General features: G+C 40.7%; 1 long non-coding RNA gene across 1 annotated transcript; it reads left to right on the forward strand.

Moving 5' to 3' along the window:
- Positions 1 to 3570: 3570 nt before the first annotated feature.
- Positions 3571 to 9789, forward strand: LOC133370980 (uncharacterized). Its single transcript, XR_009759224.1, has 3 exons — positions 3571 to 3657; positions 7033 to 7189; positions 9740 to 9789. It is a non-coding gene; the product is annotated as an uncharacterized LOC133370980 (long non-coding RNA).
- The last annotated feature ends 5925 nt before the right edge of the window (positions 9790 to 15714 follow it).

Genomic DNA, 15714 nt, shown 5'->3' on the forward strand with positions numbered 1-15714 from the left:
TCCCACAACAGAAGTCGTTGTTTTGGCAGATGGAACGAAGAGGGAAGTGATGGGCAAAGGTACAGTGAAATTAAGCATGTTAAACACAATCATGACAGATGTATTGTATGTGCCAGGTCTGGAATGTAACATAATGTCTGTAAAGAAGCTCAATGCAATGGGGTATGCTGTAATATTCAAACAAGGGAAGTGTGAGATCATGAAAGGAGACAAGATTTGTATGACAGGGTTTATGAGACATTCACTGTTTTACATTCAGTTCAAACACGCAGGTTGTGCAGCAATGAGTGCTAACAGAAAGCCTCATGATGGCTGTGTTCATTTATGGCACATTTATGGGACATGCTAGTTATGGCACCATAATGAAAACCCCAAGTAACAGTGTGGATGTGACACTGAAGGAGTGTGACCAGTACATAGATTGTGAAGTGTGTAAGCAGACAAAAGCCACAGTTGCTCCTATTTGCAAAGAGGCAGAAAGCAACACAAACGCACCATATCAGTTGATTCATGTGGATTTAGCTGGACCGTTTAACTGTTCACAAGGAGGTGCTAAGTACTTTATAGTGATAGTGGATGATTACACAAGATACTGCACTGTTTATCTGCTTAAGGGTAAAAATGAAGCAGAAGGGAAACTGAAGCAGTTTATTAAGAAGGTTGAAACGCAACATGGAGTTACAATACAAAGCATACGTTCTGATCACGGGGGTGAGTTCAATAACAAATCATTGAAACTATACTTGGCAAATAAAGGTATAGAGTTGCAGAGAGGCAACGAAATTGCAGAGGAGACAAATGGGTCACTGCAGGAGGCAACAAGAGCTATGTTAAGAGATTCTGAACTAACAAATGCATTTTGGGGAGAATGTATGATGTACGCTACTTACATTCAGAACAGACTGTTTCATAGAACCATGAACATGTCACCATATGAGAAGCTAACAGGAAAGAAGCCGAGGCTTCAGCACATAGCGAGATTTGGGGCCAGGTGCTGGGTGCACATACCCAAGAGCAAAAGACATGGGAAACTAGCCCAAAGAGCACAACAAGGGAATGTTTTGGGTTTCCAGAATGCTTACTACAGAGTGTGGGTACCAAGTCAACACAAGGTGGTATTGAGTAGAAGCATTAAAGTGCATGAGCAGAATTGGGATCAAAACACGTATGTTGATCTAGGGAATTCACACACAGCGTCCACTGAACATGAGGTAGAGCAGGAGATGAAAGAAGAAGAAGAAGAAGAGGAACCTGTTACTGTAGTGGATGAGAGGGAAACAGAGGAACCTGTTACGTTAAGACGCTCGGAGAGAGCCAACTTGGGGAAACCGCCTGAGAGGTTTCAAATTGGCATGATTGAAATAAATGAAAACAGAGAAAGGTATGATGAAAACACACTGTATCTGGAATGTGTGAAACCATGAACTGTATGTAATGCTTGTATTTCTGAGATGAAAAGAAATGTATGTAACAAATGTATACTGCATATTGAAAGACTGTCTTTATGGAAAAGGTGGGAACTGTAGGCTGCTGAGTCTCACTGTCTGGTGTTTTTCCAGAAAGACAGAAGTAGAGAAATGACACCTAAGGGTTAAACTGTGTTAAAGGCTGCCAAGGCCGTCTTGAAGCAGATGTGGTTGGCAAGGGCAGCGAAAAGAGATATAAACCTTGAAACCGAAAAGCACAGTGTGGGGGAAGTATTTTGTGAAGGAGTTTGTTAGGAGAAGCGAAGGAGAGCAATTAATGTGTGTTTACCTATTGTCAGTAAAGACTCTTAACTTTAACTACCTGTGTCTCCGTGGCTATCTTTCGGTTGGACTATCTAAGCTTGGGTACAACCAGGCAACTGGGGTAACATCTGGGCCGCACCGCATCACTACACCACAATTACAACATAGGAAACTGCCTTTCACTGAGCCAGATCATTGGTCCATCTAGCTCAGTATTGTTTACACTGACTGGCAGTGGCTCTCCAGGGTTTCAGACAGGGGACATTCCCGGCCTTACCTAGAGAAGCCAGATATTGAATCTGGAACCTTCTGCAGGCAATGGGGATGCTCTGCCACTGAGCTACGGCCCTTCCCCATAAATTGCTGCTGAGGGCTTTTAAAATTAGAGTGCAGCTTGCTCATCCTGTGTTCCATGGGCAATCTTTATGTTTCCAACTAGTGGTTCAGTTAATATAGGCTGCTTTCCTATGCACATCTTGGAGTATCCCAATGAAAAGTGTAGTAGTTACTTCTGAGTTAACTTGCTTAGACCTGGGCACTCCCATCTCCTGTTGGATGAGCGGGGTGTGTTAGTTGCTGTTTCTATCGCCCTGCTTCAAAGACGTGCAGATCTTCCCCAGCTAATGCTGCCAGTCCCAGTGTCTTTCTCCCTTGCCATTGTGGGGGTACAAGCAGGTGGAAGAAGGGTAATGTACTGTACAACCTAAACAGGAGGCTCAAAGGGCCTTATTCACTTGTCCATAAATCCTCTTCTTCATCATGCAAAGCTAACAATGGTGAAGAATGTGATTCTGTCACTAGGGGGCAGCCTCACCCTAGAGTCACTTCTGGAAACCGAGGATCTTTAAAGCTGGTAAGGGAATCACCTTGATGTTTGTATGGCCTTTGATGCCCCAACGTGGGTAATAATGCTTAGTTGCAGGGACTATGCTGGGCTTGGAATTGCATGGATTTGCTGTGATCCAAGGCTCCGCTCTGCAGATGAGGAGTGACTTGCCCATTTGTGGTTGCGCCTTTCCCAGCCTACATTAATGCTTTATGTAGTAGAACAAGGGGCCGCCAGCTCCAAAACCTGTTTCCTGTTATTCATCCTTCACCTAGAACAGATCTTAATTTCCTGCCCTCTCTGGCAGCTGCATTGGCAAACTGGGCCACGGAAAGGGCTTTACAGACAAGCCGCTTTAATATTGTTTGAAACACAATAATGCCCGGAATAGGGAATCTAGGACCAGAGAAGAGAGAAATTAGAGAGCCACTTGTTCACACCACTACTACTTGATGCTCTGGCAGAAAACACCGTATTTAATTTGGGCCAGAGCTCAGCCAAGGTTCCTGTTTAGAGTCCCAGTCAAGAGATAACTGAGTTCATAATGTAAAAAAACAATTAATGACTCTAAACTTTTTAGAGGACTTTCTATTAATATTTTTTTTGGGGGGGGAAGTGATTAATGAATATACAGTAATAAATAATAATAGATGGAGGTGTGGAGGGTAGCAACAAGAGGATGGGCCTTCTGAGTGGTAGCTTCCCTCCTTAGTAGGATTGCCAGGTTCATGGCCTGAGACTGTTCCTGTATCTTTAGGAGAAGAGAAAGTCAGCCAAGTGCAGGTGTTCTTGCAACTCTGTAATGGGAAAAACCACAAGGTGCAATTCTCCCTTTCCCCTGCACAACTTTTAAAGATACAGAAGACCTCTTGGAGGCCAGGCCTGACAACCAAGAGGTCTTCTATATCTTTAAAAGTTGTGCAGGGGGAAGGGAAAATTCTACCTCCTGGTTTTTCCCATTACAGGGTTGCAAGAACATCTGCACTTGGCTGACTTTCTCTTCTCCTAAAGATACAGGATCAGTCTCAGGCCATGAACCTGGCAACCCTACTCCTTAGGGAGGCACACCTGGTGCTATCACTGCCTGTGTTTAGGCACCAGGTAAAAACATTTTTATTCACCCAGGCCTTTGGAGTTTAATTTTAATTTGTTTTGAGTCGGGTAGGGAAGAGTGGTGTCTTGTTTTTATGTATTTTGTGAGTATTTTAGGATGTTTTTATTCTTGTTTTTATATCTGTTTTTAATAATGTAAGTTGCTTTGACTTTCCTTTTGGAAAAAAGTGATTAATAAATACAATAAATAATAATCACTGAGGAAGGCCAACCAATCCCTACATGTTTGAGTTTAGAGCTGAGAAAGTATCCAAGACAGGTGAGTTAATCCTAAAGCCGGAACACTTCTGCTTACAGAAGAAGATTAAGGATATGGAAGCTTGCCACTTTTTACGCCCCAAATACAAACACATTTACTCACATTTATGTCTCATTAACTTCAAGTGGGTGCCCCCCATTAAGAATTAATTACAGCTTTAATTACATTTGATCCAATAACCCTTTTACTTGTAACCTTTGTGGGAGCCACAGTTCCCACACCCTGTTCTGGTAGCATATAAAGGACAGACATTGTGCAACAGAGATATTTGTTATATTTGAGTTTCCTCTAGGCTGGCATATTGAGAGTTGCGTTCATCTATGTATTACATAAGGTATGCTCACAACAACTCTGTAAGGTAGTCTTTCTGGGTCTCAGACATTAGACTCGGTTTCAAGGGTTTAGCCTCATTTTGGGAGTCTCCAGGGAAAGGAGCTTTGAGGGGCCAGAACCAAAGCAACAGACACTTTTCTCAGCCATCTGACCATCCAGGATGCAGTGTTAGTCATAAGGAGACCATAAACCTACATTCAGCTGCCTAAGAAAATAATTGTATGGCAGAAGCTGCTCTGTCCTCCTGGCATGCATATTGTCATGTGCATTGTTGCCCCTGGATCTGATGTGGGATGGGGTGGGGAGTGCTTCAGGGGAGGGGCTGCTCTCTATCATAGGGAAAACACCCAGAACTGTCACTGATGCTGGCTGTATCTTTAAGAACTGTATCTTGAAGAACTTGCACTGGAGCTTGCTTTCCCCTCCTCCCTCCCAGTCCTTTTTTCCTTGTGTGCCATATGTCTTTTTGGAACATGCAGGGACTGTCTTTTGTAAGCTGCTATGACAGCCTTTTTGGCTAAAGGGTGAGCTATAAATACCATAAATAAATATTCTACTATTAGCCCCACCTCCCAGGTCTACCAGCTCAATGTTCACTACTGTGATGGCAGCAGTTCTTGGGGGTTTCAGATGGGGCATATTCTCAATTCTACCCAGAAATGCCAGCGAATGGATCTGGGACCTTCCACGTGCAAGGCAGATGCCCTACACCAGATGTGGGGAACCTTTGGTCCTCCAGATCATGTCAAACTATAACTCCCTAGCAAGAATAGCCAATAGCTGGGGATGATGGCAGTTGTAGTTCAGCAACATCTGGAGTACCAAAGGGTCCCCACCCCTGCTCTGCACTAAGTTATGCCTTCTCCAAATGCTGGTCCTGCCAAATACGTCTTTCTGAATGCTGGGCCAATGCCAGTGAATCAACAAAAAGATAGTGTGCGCTGATGCTGTGTAAATAACTACCCCCTTAATAAATAATCCATAGTTATGAACCTGTGGTTTTAAAAACAAACATACCCAGACTTTTTCTGAACACAGTAGCTACCACTCCTGTTTCTGTACTGTGACCTAGGTACATAGTGGAACCCATATTTTCCCTATGATAACCATGCACTGAAATGACTTTTCAAACCACTGCAGATCCAGATACACTTACTTGGGAGTGAGTCCCACTGAACAGGGACTGGCTGCAATTATCAGAGGGTAGTGTAGTTTGTTAAGGAGCTATATCCAGTTTACATGATATAACCCTGAATAGACCATAGCTCGGTTGGTAGAGCATGCTCTTTGTACGTACAAGGTCCCAAGTTCAATCGTTCCCAGGTAAAAGGAACTTAAGTATAGCAGAGCTAGGAAAGATATTAGACAGCCTCTGCTAGTCAGAAGCAACACACAGTAACTGGGTTAGACTCAGACTGTGTACACACTATACATTTAAAGCACATTTAAAACAAATGACTTCCCCAAGAAGTTCTAGGAACAGTAGTTTGTTAAGCATGCTGAGAGTGGTTAGGAGAGCCTTCACAGAGCTACAGTTCCCAACAACCTTAACAAATGATAGTTCCCAGAATTCTTTGGGGGAAGCCACAATTGTTGAAGTGGTATAAGAGTACTTTAAATGTATGGTGTATCATATGGTGTGGATGTAACTGTGAGGTAGCTATGTTCCTATATAGACCCCACACAAGAGGTTGAGACAGCCCTGTAGCCAGCCTTCCTTGTTAGGTGGGGCAGCCACATTTCTAGGTGAGGCATTTTTTGTAGGGGGAGAGGTGTATAGTGCCAGTCACTTCCCTGCCGCCCACTGGTGGAGAAGATGTGAGGGCCAGGCCAGGCCAGGGGAAGGGAAAAACAGTTAACTTCTCTGTCACTCCTCCTCTATCCAGAGAGTGTGTTAACTTACATGAATGACGTTTAATTTGTTGAGTTGTCCCACCCTTTTTTGAAAGATCCACAGGAATACCAACTCAAAACCTTGACTTTGTCTATAGCTACAAGTCCCCTTTCACTTATGGTTTGTTCCTGTGTTCTGATTCTTCATGAACTGAACTACTTTGGTAAAGACAGTAAGCTCCCAAGCTTGACTTCAGATTCCACCAGAAAAACAAACATACTACAAGTTTAGGGAAGGTCAGAGAGAGTTCTTCTTTCAAGTCTTGTACCTGGCTTTCAGATTTTCCTTCCTATTGGACAATCAAGAGAAAGCTTTTTAACTGGCTGGTATATAAAGGACTAACTAAGCAATTGGAAACTAATTGTGGAAAGCAATTGGAATTTTTTTCCTGATTGCTGGGTTTATTTTTCTGTCCAGAAATGCTGAAAAGGCCTCATACTGAGCTGCATATTCTGGGAAAATCAGAAATTAGGCCTGAGTTACAGCCTAGGTGTCCAGTCAGCAAGCCAGCTAACTGTAGTGTGCATTAGGGTTGCCAGGTCTCCAGTTTGCACCCAGAGATTCTGTGGGGGTTTTTTGCATACTTTCCAGGTCTCCGGGTGAGCCACACCGATCTCCAGACTCTTAGCTTTCATTTTTTTAAAAAAAATTAAGTTCCTAGGTGGTCTGGTTCAAGAGAGATACACCAAAATGTCAGCCCCTCCAGCAACATCTGTTAAATTAGATTAGTGGCCGGGTCCTCTAATTCCCACCCTTTCAGGGTTTTAGCCAATATGTGAAGTCAGGGTTGTGATTGACAAGGGATTTGTTGACCTACAGGCAATAGCTAGAACCCATTACAAGTCCTGAAAACAGTTTCTTTTTCCTGTTTTTAAAGCACATTCAACACACATGAAGAACTATTTTGCCGTGGACACCGTCTATGTTGGCAAAAAGCTGGGGTTGCTCCTGTTCCCCTTCCTGCACCAGGACTGGCAGGTGCAGTACCAGCAGGACACGCCAGTGGCATCATACTTTGATGTCAACACATTGATGTAAGAACTAGTAGACATCGTCAAAACATTAAGTAGTGATTGTTATTGTATTGTTATTAAAAGATGTTGCTGTTGCTTTTTTAACTATGTTAATATTTTGTTATTTAAATTTTTGAAAACTGTATTATTTTCTGATGTGTATTTTGTATTTGTGTTTATGTTTTGTGAGCTGCTTCAAGGGCCTTTTTGGCCAAAAGGCAGCATAGAAATAAACCGTAACATTACATAACATAGCACATCCGAAGCACATTAATATCACTAACAGAATCATGGAAACTGTAGTATGTTACGGGTGATGGGAACTATAACTATGAGGGGGAAACTACACTTCCCAGGATTCTTTGAGGGAAGTCATGCGCTTTAAATGCAAGGTGTGGATCTGCATTGCTTCATAAGCTTTGCCTGCATATAAATTGTTTTAATTAATTTTTTAAAATGGAAATCAGCTACAAAGTTTACTGGGTGATCATGGGCTGCTCACCATCTCTCAGCCTAATCTGCCCCTCAGGGTGAAAACAACAGAGGGGGACCGTGACCACCCCAAGGAAGAAGGGCACACTTAAAATGTAGAGGAAATAATAATGTACAAACATAGCGTGAAATCAGATACTTACCGAGACAGTATGAAGAAATACTTATATAAACATGACTGTCAAAGATGTTTATTATTTACACAAACCACAAAGATATTTATAGTGCAATCCTATGCATGTTTACTCAGAAGTAAGTCCCAATGTATTCAATGGGGCTTACTCAAACAGGGAAGTGTGTACAGGACTGCAACCTCAAGTAATAAGGCACTTCACTCATCCAACCCAAAATTCAGAATCATGTCACTTTGAGCTGTTTTGCAACTGTTTTATACTTGTTTTATTGTTATTGGGTTTTAAATTGATTTATTTTTTGTTGTGAGCTGCCTTGGCTTCCAGACGGCAACCCTACCTCAAAGTGTTGCTGGAAAGACTCCGTATACATACACACACACAAGATGTAAAAGTACACCTCCCCATATAATAGCTTATTGCCAACACCAACTGGTCATTGCAGAACATTTTTTAAAAAACAGTATTAGTTTCCTACCAAATAAAAGCAGTATGTATGTATGTAGTTTATTTTACGGTCAAAGACCCGTCCTGTGTATAATACAATACAATACAATTAAAATAAAAACATAGATAATAAAATATAAATCTCAGAGCCATGCCTTTTGGTTCCAATTCAATTGTTACATTCATATATTAAAACATTCAACTTTGTAAAACTTCACATCGTAACAATTGCGCAGCGTATATAAAATTTGCGACCCTCATTGTAATTGCTTTATTTGAACCTGTTAGTAAATATCGTAACATAATATCAGGGGCTAATTGTGCGATACTTCCCATTATATCAGATAAAAATTTACAGCGTATAGAATCATATATGGGGCAGTTAAACACAACATGATTGAGCGTTTCAATATTACCTTCCCCACACAGACATACGCGTTGTTTGTAGGGAATTCCTTGATATCTTCCCATCAATAGTGCAGAATGAAGGGAATTAAATCTAGCCTTAGTAAAGGCAAGACGAAGTTTTGGGATCGTAAGAAAATCCAAATAAGCAACATAGTTAGAGGGCGTAGGGTCTAAATTAAAATAAATAGGAGAACATGTTTTTGTGGCCATAGTAATATCTGTTTGAAAATCAATATCCTTTAAACGAGTCCGTATAGCAGATTTAGCCGAAACAGCCGTTTGTACAGATAAATGCTCTAATGAAAAGCCTATCAAGGCAAATTTACTCCTAAATTTTTCATTCCAACTGAATGTAGAAATATCATTCTATAGATATATTAAGTAGCCCGGAGGATGTTCATATGCCAATCTAGCCCAATAATTAGTGGCTCTCGACCACGCTTGACATTCAGTAGAAGAAAGACCACACTCTAAGAGCCGCCGTAGGGGCGCATCTTGGTGCACCCAATATACGGCATAAGAAGAAGGAAATAACAGATTCGACAGATGGATTAAATGTGTGGATCCATAGTTCCACACCAAAAAGTAACTGTGGAATAATTTTTAGTTGAAAAACCTGAATAACTGCGGGTACGTACCTCCCCCCTTTATGGAAAAAATAACGGAGAACATGTCTTGTAGTATTACGTGCCTTCTGTATAGCAGCCCGTATATGAGTGGACCAGTTCAACGTTGAATGGAAAGTAATACCTAAATATTTATATTGTAAAACCAGATCAATCTGGTGATCATTGACTGTCCAAGTACCTAATGTTTTCCGTCTTGAAAACACCAAGATTTTTGTTTTAGCGTAGTTTACGTTTAAATGATTCTGCGTACAATAGAACATAAAGGCTCGTAATAAACGCTTAAGCCCCACCTTAGAGAAGGAAAGGAGGGCAGAGTCATCCACATACAGAAGCAGGGGGCAGGATTGTGCACCTATTTTGGGAGAATGGTAATCCCTGCATGTAATTTAGATTTAAATCATTAAGATATAAATTAAATAAAAGGGGAGCTAAAGTACATCCCTGTCTCACCCCCTTTCTTGTAGGGATTGAGATCGTCAGACCTCCGTCGCGTCCACAACGGACCCACAGTGAAGTATGTTGATGTAAATTATATATCAGAAAAAGTAATCTTTTATCTATTGAGGATTTTGCTAATTTACTCCAAAGATGGTCCCTTCAGATAGAGTCAAATGCTGATTTTAGATCGACAAATGCGACATAAAGGCCATTCACCTTATAGTTCATGTATTTTTCTGCCAAGAAATTTAGCAGAAGACAATGATCAAGTACAGAACTTCCTTTTCTAAACCCGGCCTGTTCCTTTCCCATAACATTTTCTTCCTCCATCCATGTTTGTAATTTACTTTTTAGGTAGGACGCATAAAGTTTACCGATTACAGATAATAAACTGATTGGCCTATAATTTAAGGGGTCTTCTCTGTCTCCGTTTTTATAGATAGGAACAACTATTGCTTCCCTCCACGCCTGAGGAAAAGAACCAGTATAGTTAACTCTGGTAAATATGTTGGCTAACAATGGAGCCCACCAATCGGGGAATTTTTTCAATAATTCCGGAGGTATATTATCTGGACCCAGGGCCTTTGCTGATTTCAACCCTAATATCAAATCCTTTATTTCTTGCTGTATGACCGTAGGCCACTGTGGAAGATTGGAAAACTCAGGGGAAGGGCTAGAGTTATGTCGATCATCCTCGTAAAGCACCGAAAAATACTGTTCCCATTTGAGTGGTGGAATATTACATGATATATGGGGGGTAGATCTCAAGGAGTTGGAGATAGTTGACCAGAAGCTTTTAGAGTTTTTGGTCCTGGCAGCACTTATTAAGAGTTTCCAATCATCTTGCATAGCCTGGCTCTTCTTATTAGCCAAAACTGTTTTATATTTCCTTTTTATTGTGTAATATTCAGAAGGAAGGAAATTAGAATTTTGTTGTCGATATTGTGAATAGACATTTCTTAGTTGCCTTTTTAGAGCTAAACAATCCCTACCAAACCATCAAGGTTTTACTCTTGATTTTAAATTACTTCTAGAAATGTTAAATGACAAAGATGGAGTTAGATATGCAATTAATTGATCATATTCAATGAGAAGAGAATATATATTGTTGTCCTTCATTAATTTCTGACGAATGCTGAGAGCCCACGGGGTATTGAGAATATATGCTATCCTCAAACCTAATGCTTCGGACCATATCGGTTTCTTATTTATACAGTAAGTATCATTTAAAGATGGCATATGCTCGGGGATTAAACGAAACTTCTCGGAAAGATGACACAAGAAGATAAGAGGTAGATGGTCACTATTTTGAATAGTTCCAACTGCGAAAGCTGTGTTTAGCTTTAATAAATGTTTTGAGATTATAACATAATCGATTACACTGCTTCCGCGGTTGGAAATATAAGTGAATTCCCCACTGTCATCTAAGCCATTTAATATTAGCAAATCATGGATACCCACTAATCGTGCTAAACATATTCCCCCATAATTAATCTTAGGATCTTTTGATACTCTGTCAAAGGAAGGAACATACGATTTATTATCTTCACCTTGCCACAGGTTTGATGAAAAAAGAGAATCTGTGTTAGATCCAATCCTCGCATTAAAGTCACCTGTGAGAACCAGATTCGCTTTGGGAAATGCATATTTCAGTTCTGATATATAGCTGTCAAGCTCGTCCCAGATCGCCTCCGTATAGCTTCTTGATTTGGAAGGGGGAATATAAACATTAATGATCAAAATAGTTAGTGTTTTAAACATCAAAAGCACTGCCATAGCAGTATTTTCCAAAGGTTGCAGTTCTCTATGTCAGACCATCAGCGAAGTGGAGATCAAAATTGTCAGTCCTCCTTTCGCTCTACCTCTCCTGCTATCTGAGGGCATCGCTGGAAGATGATAGGAAGAATATCTGTTCAAATGAGGGGGAGTGTTTAGCCAAGCCTCTTGGAGATAAATTATATCATATTTGCTCAAATAAGCAAGCAATTCTGGATCGCTTTGTTTTGAGTTCCATCCAGCTATATTCCATGAAATAAAGTGGACTGCATCGTTTTTTAAGGGGAGGATCTTCATATGTGGAGAAGATATCTGGGTGTTTGGCTCACAACCATGTCCACAGTAGTTTTCGATCGGAGGATGTCAATTTGGCTCCGTCATTTGATTTGGGGTATCTATGACATTCTCAAATATTTCTCCATTCATGATATTACATATAGGATTTTTGTTTAAATAAGATGTAACGCTTGAACGGGAAGGAGAGCCCAATTCTTCAGGATATAGGAATCTAGCTTTATCCCAATTATCCCCTACCAAAATTATCCCCTACCAAAATTGGTTTATGAGTCCTTTTTTATAGCTAGAGGTGAAGAGCTCTTCCACTCTGATGAGTTTGTTAAAATGGACTCCGCTCCAGAAGGTATAGATTTAAGAGCCTTTTTTTCCTGATCATCCTCATATGCAGTTGTTTTAAGACGTTGGATCAGTTGGTACAGCTTATTAATGAGTATTATCCGCTCAGGTTCAGAGAGTTGCGAATAAAGCTCTGCGAGCTGTGCCTCCTCAGGTTCCAGATCTTGCAGATATGTTGACAATGGTATGGATTCATCCTTGAAAGATTGCTGTGATGTCGCATCTAAAGATGTTTGTATAACATTTCGAGAAGTAATATCTGTTGAAAATTCTGCTGGTGATAGGGTTTTCCCGCACCTAGCAGATGCATAGAAAGCAACCAACGGACACGGAGGGGCCACATTAATATAATACCTTTGAGCTGTTATGCCCCATCTCCTTTTTAGAATGTCTCTTACGCGATAAATCTGGTTTACAATATATTGTGAATGGAAGGTTACTATCAACCTCCATTCACGGTTATTGCTAGATATGTTAGACATTGATTTAATGTAATTGGAACGCGAGCCTACTTGGAACAGTCGACCAAAGCACAAATCCAAGTATGGAATACTTGGGTAGTTTGGGCAATTCCCACGAACTGTCCGGTTATAAGAGATTACATGCTTTGTCGATTGAGATGCCAGATTCCAAAAAGTCACATGTGATTTAAAAATATCAGATCTGATGTCTAAGCTGATATCTAAGGGAGACATCTGTGGCTTTAAGAATTCCTCCATCACCTCAATAGAGAGGTCGCTTTCACAAGAATTGCTTTCTGGATTTATCGTTGGATTTGTTTTTCGTTGATTTATCGTTGGTTTCGTTTGATATATTGTTGGTTTCGTTCTTCCAGTATTACACTTGTCGAGATTGCAATTTTGTTGTTCCTTTCGTGGTTCCTTTAAGGAGTTTTGCTTCGTTCGAGTATCCAGAAGTTGAAATAACGGTTTAAAATTTAGTTTCTTTGGACACGTATATTTAAAATTCTTAATATTTTTTTCTTTTTTTTCTTTTTTAGATTCTTTACTATATGGCAAAATCCTCTTTGAAGGTTTATCATTATTTTTACAAACGCCACTTGTCGTCTTACCAAGTTGCCTAGTGGGTATTGCTACATCCGGCTTATATAGTCCCTGTTTTTCACATATTCGAGGTCCAGTCACTTGCACCAATGTAGTAAGTAAATTGTTGTTTTCTAAGATATAGGCTTTAACCAATTTTATTTCCTCTAATAATGAAGTCAGCCCATTCGAATATATTACATCTGCAGGTATTGCACCAGGGGATGATTTAGGAGACTCTAGTTTCTTTTCATCTGGCGACAATAGTTGTTCCTTGGACAATTGGTAAGAATCAACTGTTAGTACTTCCGATGGAAAACCCTCATATAATGACTTCAAGGACAAATTAAACCCAGCATCCAAAAGTTCCTCTGCTAAACTTTTAACTGCAGAGCTCTCCATGCCAGCCCCAGCAGAAACAGCACACCCAACTGGCCCCTCGCAGATCGCCTCCAGAAACAAAGACGCTTTCTGAGCTGTTCTTGGGTGTGATAACTGGCGTTGTAAAGTGCTAGTAGTTGGAAAAAAACTTGTAATTCTTGGTTGGAAGCTGTTTGGTGTAACACCACTTTCAGTTTTTGTTCCCATTTCCTGATATTCCCTTCTAGTCGTAGCCATATAACTTCTGTTTGTTGCACTGATGAAATAGGTAAGTTTCTTCCCTCACAGGGAGTTATTTAAAGTTTTTATTTAACGAAGTTGCTTCAACAGATAAACAGTCTATAACCTTTTTAGTTTATACTCCATACCATTTAGAGACTTAGTCTAGTAATTAAATGTTTTTAATTTCCAGTACTCTCTTGCATACATTTTATCTGTCCATTTTTAGTCTGCTTAGTCTGATGCCCTTTCGGGGGATTTATGTCTTTATAGCTTTAACTCCCATGTCGTAAAGCCAAAAGCTTTTCAGACTATCTGTGGCTTGAACTAAATACTCTATCCGTTTGGAGGGTTGATTCTAAATTTTTCAAAGCCCCTGAACAAGGTAAATTATTGAAGTTCCAGCAGAAGAAAAAGAATATGTCTTACCGGAAGTCCTCCTCTACCCGGCTTGATCAATAAAAGCAGTAACACCTAACTAAGCCCTGCCTAATTGCTTAACAAAATAGGATTGGAAAGGGAAAGAAAGATTTACAACACAATCATTTGCCATGTTTACTCAAAAGTTCCACTGATTGACAGCACAATCCTAACTATATGTACTCAAAAATAAGTCCTACTGATTTCAGTGGGATTTACTCTAGGTATGTGATATTAGCATTGCACCTTTACCCCCAGAAAACTGAGTATAAGATTAAAATTAATACTGGGAAGGTTTTCAAAATAGGCTATGATTTAGAGAAATAAACTGCCCTCTTCAACAGCCCAATTTAAATTTGTTTGACTCCTTATAATTAGACAAGCAGGAAATTCACAACTTGTAATGGGTTCTAGCTATTGCCTGGAGGTCAACAAATCCCTCATAAATCACAACCCTGACTTCACTTATTGGCTAAAAACCTGAAAGGGTGGGAATTAGGGGAGTCAGCTACTAGCTCATTTAACAGATCACCTAAGAATTTTTTTTTAACAGAGAGATTTGGGTGACTCACTCAGAGGCCCAGAGAGTACTCCCAAAAAACCAGAATCTCCAGGTGAAAACAACACCTGGCAGCCCTAGTGTAAACAACAGTTAGCTAACTAACTGACTGGACACATAGGCTGTAACTCAGGCCCAATTTCTGATTTCCCCAATATGTGAAGTACCCCAAAAAACTGGAATCTCTGGGTGAAAATCAGAGACCTGGCAACCCTAACTGTAACCCAACCACATCTGGAGGTCCACAGGGTCCCCATTCCTGTCCTTAACGAAGGGCAGTTGTTCAGCAACTTTGCCAGGACTGTTTACAAGTTCAGGGCTCTGGCCAGGTATAAGAATCAGAAAGTCATAAGGGATTCCAGGCTATCCTGACCAAACTCAAAACAATAAGTTACAATAGCCATGAATATCAATGGGCTGATGGCTAAGGGCACAATCCAACTCACATTTACACCAGTTTGAGGGGAGTTGGATGCAGCAGATCTCCAAATGGGCTGGCTGGGTCTTGGCTTGGCTGGGCTATAATGGCATAAATGTCTCAATCTGGCTCAGCTGACACCAATGTAAGTGAAGCCAGCGTAAACCAGCTTAAGTCCTGAAAAAGGGGTGTGTCAGGGGAGGGGCTGAGGTGAGGGGACTAAGGCCACATCCAACTTGTGTTTGGAGTGCTCCTGCAGGTCCCAATTCAGGCAAAAGTTATGCTAGGAAAAAGGTTGGTCTAAGAAAATAATTGCAATAGAAGTCAATGGAGAGGGCTTATTCCCGGCAGGGGTATTTGGGAGAGCAGGCTTTTACTTTTTGGTCCCTGTGCACAATTCCTGGCTGAGCCAGCATTCAGCCAACCCAGAGGCTCCTGAACGCCATTTGGATGCAGCAGAACTTTGTGCCGGCTTCTCTTGCGCTGACACCACTTACACCGACTTTCCCTGAGCTGGATTGCTCTGCCCAACGATGTAGTTGCAGTATTTAA

This window comes from Rhineura floridana, chromosome 15 (assembly GCF_030035675.1).
Source record: "Rhineura floridana isolate rRhiFlo1 chromosome 15, rRhiFlo1.hap2, whole genome shotgun sequence".
NCBI classification, from domain to species: domain Eukaryota; kingdom Metazoa; phylum Chordata; class Lepidosauria; order Squamata; family Rhineuridae; genus Rhineura; species Rhineura floridana.